Here is a 6,419-nt window from a genome sequence, read left to right as displayed (position 1 = left end):
TACACATATATTATATACATATACACATATATTATATACATATATTATATACATATACACATATATTATATACATATATTATATACATATACACATATATTATATACATATATACATAATAAATTTATATATTATATAAATATATTACCTATTCATATATATTACTATAGATTTATATATTTTATATGTTAAATATATTTTATTATGTTTTTATATTCTCTATATTTGTATGTTCTATAAATTTATGTATTATATAAATATATATTATATATTCATACATTAATATATAAATAGATATAGTGTAAGTCTAGTATATTATGAATATATAGAAGTATATTAAGTATATAAGTACAATATAAATATATTATAATATAAATATATATAAATAAGTATATAGAGTATAATATAAATATAAAATATATTTTTATATATATACACTATATACTTATAAAATATATTTATATATATACTTATATATATACACATTTATAAGAACAATATATTATAATATAAATATATATATTAAGTATAATATAAAAATATATTATAAATATAAAGAATCATTACAGTTCAAAGGCCACCAAGATCACCAAGTCCAACCTTCAACCACACACCACCAGACTCACTAAACCACATCCCAGAAAGTGCCCCATCTACTCATTTCTTAACACTGAAGTGTTCCAAACACAAATAAATATAGGTAAAAAAATATAAGTATATATATAAAAAATATAACATATAAAAATAGGCATACAAATATACAAATCAATAGGAATATTTCTTTTCCTTTCCCTCCCATCTTTATTCTCTCCCAAGCTGAGCCACCAGAGCTGTCACTGCATTGCTGGTTCCTGCCCTGGTTCAGGGGAGGTTGGACTCTGCTCTCCCAACACATTCCATCATTCCAGCAGCAAAAACCCCCCAAAACAAGGCAGAGCCTCCGGGCTCGACCCCCCCACACCGAGGGTCTGCCTTAATGATGCAGCAACGAGCTAAATCTATTTTTAATTTCATATTTTCCTTTGTCAAGAGCATCTCGGCGGCTCTTAAATGAGATTTAAAGTGCGGTTTATTCCGCCAGGAATCAATCCAGTCACTGGCTACAATTAGATTAGTGGCTCCAGTGCTTAATTAGCAAAAAGGTTTGGAGGCTGCCTTTTGGAACATTCTGGGCCACATCTCATTAACCCAGTCCTGAGTAACTTTCTCTGCTGATGTGTGATTTGTAAACACGGGGGGATTCAGGAACAAGACACAAATATGGAGACATTTTCCCAGTTTATAATATATTATATTCCTTCCAATATCCCATTTAAATCTCCACTCTTTTGGTTTCAAATTGTTGTGAAAGTCAAGCTACTAAGAAAACAAACAAACAAAAAAAGATGGAGGGAAAATGGTGCAGGGTTTGGGGGACAAGCTTTTAATTCTTTTTTTTTTTTGGCCAATTTAGTTTTTACTTAAACTTCCCAGATACATGAGCAGACTTTCCAAGGAAATTAGTGGTTTGGATGCTCCTGAATATCCAGTTCTTACTTCTTGGATGAGGCAGGATGTAAGTTTGTGTCTGTTTTCAACCTACTTATGGGTAATTAAAGTGGTTTTTACAAGCTTCAGTTATTTTTAGTACCAGAATATTCTTAAAAGTTGCAGCCTGTTCCTCCCTGGCTTTGCTGCTCTTGTGCCTTGGAATCACATTCCAAGTTGTCCTGTATTTATGGGGCCTGGATTGACCCAAAAGCTTTGCTCTTACAAGGTGGTACTTTTTATTTTCAGCCACTTTTTGGGTTGGTTTTTCACCACTTTTGTGTCTTCACACAAAAGGCAAAGGTTGGTATTTGTGACGTGTGTTTTTAGCTCAGTTTTACCGAGGACACTGGGGGGATATTGAAACAACATTATTGTTATGGCCAGAACTTCATTTCTCTTATTTATGGAAGCACTAAAGCTCCTTCTGTGTCTTCACTGTCATAAAACAACAAGTGAAGAGGAAGTTCTGTGGGTTGAGTGGAATTCTGAGCTCAAACATTTCAGTGACACACTGGAAGGATGAGAAACCACCACACAGATGGTTTCACGAGCCTCAGGATCGTGCCAAGAGCCCCCCAGCCACCAGGAGACACAGGGTTAGGGATCTTTTGCCAAAGGAAAAAAGGTTCTTTTTTTAATATGATTATAAAAAACAAAAGGTTGGCCCACTCACGTGGCCATTATTTATCTGTTGAGAAGGAAATGAAAACCAGGAGCGCTCCTGAGATCCTGTAAAACACCAGCCAGAGGCAGCCCAGCCCTGGGAATAAACCCAATAAAAGGGATGTGGAGGTGAGGGAAGGAAAAAGTCTGAATGGGTTCTTGGTCAGGATGTTTGGACTCCAAGCAAGATTTTGGGATAAACTTGCTTTTGTATTTTAACAGGAACAACCACTGTTCTTCTCCACTTTGTGAAGAACACATGACAAGCCAACAGCCTCCCAGTGCTGAGGGGGCCTTATAAAGGACAGGGAGAGGGACTTTGTACATGGGCAGAGTGTGACAGGAGAAGGGAGAACACTTTCAAACTAAAAGGGATTTAAATCAGGTGTTAGGAAGAAATTCTAGGGCTGGAACTAGATGGGCTTGAAGGTCCTTCCCAACCCAAACCATTCTGTGATGGTGCAATAGAAGACCTTGCAAAAGGTGGGATGGGAGATAAAAATAGCAATAACACCCCATGTTTTATAGTTTTACAGTTTCCCCCCTCATCCTGTCCATGTGCCAACAGAACTGATATTCCCAGGCTACACTGAAGGACATTTCTCCCACAGGAATCCAACACCACAAAAACTCTTGGATTGCACGTGGGATCACTGCAGGCTCAGCCCAGAGTCCACCCACTAAACTAACTCCCCACTCTGAAAGCTTTTAGACTCCCCAGAACCTTTAAGTCTCCCTGTAAATTCCCAAGGAGGGCCATTCCAGGAGCCATTTCCAGGTTTTGGATCAGAACAGCAACTTTCTCCCAAAGCACTTCCCATAAACCAGCTGTGGCAGGACCAGGTACAATAATTGGGAGGAAAAAGGAACAAAAGAGCAACTTAACTTTGCAAAATAGAGTTTCCCCTCTCTCCCCAACATTCCTACAGGGAAAGGTTGATGGAATAATAATCTATCTCAAGCACTACTATCCTCACTAAGCTGTTCAAATTTCAGTTGTACTAACAATTACATTTTTGCTTTGTTTTCAAATCATGGAATCGCTGAGGTTGGAAAAGCCCTCTGAGATCGAGTCCAACCCACCCCCACCCTGTCACCCAGCACCACGTCCAGTCCTTCCTGGGACACCTCCAGGGGTGGGGACTCCACCACCCCCCCTTGGCAATGTCACACTTCCTTGGGATTGAGCACAAGTTTATCAAGGCCATTCAGAAGGACCTTTAGAAATACACACAATTGTCCCAGCAAGTGGCCTGAGCAACAGAAAACCCAAAGCTTCCATGCAACAATTTCTACATCTAATCTTTAAGATTTTAAAGCATTTTTGTAAAAAAAAAAAAAAGACTTGAACTCTATTTTTATTTATATATGTAATATATGTGTATTTATATATAATATATGAATATATATATTAATACATACATATATAATATATGTATTGTATTATATATAGAATGTGTAATATATGTATTTGTATTATATATAAAAATGTATAATATATGTAATATATGTTATATAAATAATATATAAATATACAAAATATATAACCTACGTTTAATTTTGATTTAGAAGACGAACTAATTTGAAAAGATTCCCTTTCAAAAGATCATTGAACACTGTGAGGGATCAGGCTCAGAGCACAGAGGGCTGGTGAGAAGGGGAGTGAGGGTCCAGGATTTGCTTCTGCTTCCTAATAATGTTACAAGGGTGAAGGATATCTCACAGTACTTGTACTTTTGGAGAAACCAAGGATGCAGAAGCACAGAAATGAGTTTTTGAAGGGCACAAATGGCCTCACAGACCTGTGTCCTCAGCAGCAAAAACTGTGACAGCCTGAGAGCTGGGCAGGGCAGCTGTGCCCTCCCTCCTGCTTCAGTTCTGTCCTCCCTGTTCCCTCCCAGCACATCTTGGATGGATTTGGTCCATTAGTCGTAAGACACTTGTGATACACTTGTTTTTTCCCCTGTTTGTGTGTTGGATGACAGAACCTTCAGACACTTGGCAACGTCCCACTGAGCTCCCTGCCCACCCTGAGTTTAATTCATTTAGTTAAAACAACATCCCTTGGAAAGGACACAAAGGAAAGGGGGAACCCACACCCTGCCTCAGCTTCCCCACTTCAGCTCTTGGAATTGTTGTTTGGCCAGTGGGTGCTCAGAGAAACTTCCATCATGAAATCCCAGACTGGTCTGGGGTGGGAGGAACCCCAAATTCCACCCAGTGCCACCCCTGCCACAGACAGGGACACCTTCCACCAGCCCAGGTTGCTCCAAGCCTTGTCCAACCTGGCCTTGGACACTTCCAGGGATCCAGGGGCAGACACAGCTTCTCTGGCAAACCTATTCCAGTCCCTCCCCACCCTTCCCAGCCAAGAACTCCTTCCCAATATCCCATCCAACCCTGCCCTCTGGCAGTGAGAAGCCATTCCCCTTGTCCTGCCACTCAGACGTGGGACTCCTGCTGCTGCTCATTAACATTAATTAATTACCTTTGCAGCCTCTCTCCCCAGCTACAGCCCTGGGCAGGGGAAACAAGAGATGAACTCCAAGGTGCTCTTTCCCATACAAATAAACTGGAAGATGAGGGAGGAGAAAGCTCAGCTTTAAAAGGTCAAGCCTTGAGATGTTGTTGGTTTTTGGACAAGCCCCTGCTCGGGGAGAGGGAAGGAGGAGACCTTGGCACTGTCAGAGAAGTTGAATAAAGTTCAGCACCTTTTTTAAAGAGCAGGAGTTTGCTGATCTTTAAACTTCATTATTGGCTTCCTGACAGCAAATGGAAGGTCTCAGCTAATGTCAATACTGATTTTCTGGCACTCAATCTCCCTCTGCCTTCTGGGTTTCACCGAATTGCAGCCAACTCTGTCATTTCTCCTCCCCTTTCCAACAGGGCCCTGCCAGGAGTTCCCATTGCAAGCTCCGGGTTTGTCCCAACCTGGAAAAGGCAGTTTGAGGGAGAAAATCAGGGTGTTCTGCACGCACTCAAATCCCCAACTTCTAGAACAGGGCAGGTGGAGTCACCTCTGGGAATTGTTTAGGTTGGGAAAACCCCTTAAGATCAGCAAGTCCAACCCAACACTGCCCAGGCCACCACTGCCCCATGTGCCACATCCACAGGGCTGATAAATCCCTCCAGGGATGGAGATTCCACGCCCAGGGCTGGACAAACCCTTTCCAGGAAGAAACATTCCCTAAAACATCCAACCCAAACCTCCCTGGTACAACTTGAGGGCAGTTCCCCTCATCACATCACATCACTCCCCATTTCCCCTCTTTTCACAGAGCAGGTCAATAGATTTGTGTAACCAATATATATTTCAGTGAGTTACTCCTCCTGGCAATTAAATTGTTAACACTCATTATAATAAAAATATTCCTAAGATTGCTGTTCATAAACACTTATCTGCATTTATTGCTTAAAAACCACTTCATGCAGACTTTGAAATAGAGCAAAGGACAAAAACTAAAAGCCAAAGCTGGTTCCAATTCTTGCTAAAATAAGGGGAGATAAATTTAGGGATCGTGTGAAGTCCCACCAGAGAGCAACAGATAAGTTTGGAGCTGTGTGTGTTTACAGCCCCTCACACACAGAGACACACCAGGGACCCCAGAGCTGCTCTGGGAAGCACATTGTGAAATTCTGCAGGAATTCCAGCTGTTCCAACCAAGCCTTGGATAACCAGGATCAGTAAACAACACTTAAGTGAAGGTGTAAACAACACACTGGCTTTACAAGGGGTGCAGAGTGGCCAATAAAGGCAAGAGAAATGAGAGAAATAAAGAGGGTTTTGGCAGCAGGCCTCGGCAGGCACGTCCCACACTGCTGGATGCAAAAAAGGGTAGATCTACATTTAATATCTTCACTACCAAAGCCACAAAAATTTGAGTTTCCATGGAATTTTCCAGGCCAGCCAGCGCTGAGAGACAATTCACCCACATCTCCTGCTGGTGCTTGGAAATCCCCCGAGATGGAACACTGAGGAGAGTCAAGAAAACTGTTGGGAAACCTCAATAAAAACTGGAAAAGGCAGGAAAAAACTCAGTCCCAGTCATGGAAAGGGCAGCCCAGGCAAGGGAACGGGCTGGGAGTTCTCAGGCCTGGCCAAAATTGTAATTCCAGCAGGAACAAACCCCCCAGAACATGGATCAGCTCTGTCCAACTCGCTCATGGATGGCATCGTCTCTTGTCACTAATTAATAGCACATTGAGCTCCCTAATATTACAGGATT

Source organism: Lepidothrix coronata, unplaced genomic scaffold (genome assembly GCF_001604755.1).
Source record: "Lepidothrix coronata isolate B3197 unplaced genomic scaffold, Lepidothrix_coronata-1.0 Scaffold119, whole genome shotgun sequence".
Taxonomy (NCBI): Eukaryota; Metazoa; Chordata; class Aves; order Passeriformes; family Pipridae; genus Lepidothrix; species Lepidothrix coronata.
This window is presented reverse-complemented; position numbering follows the sequence as displayed.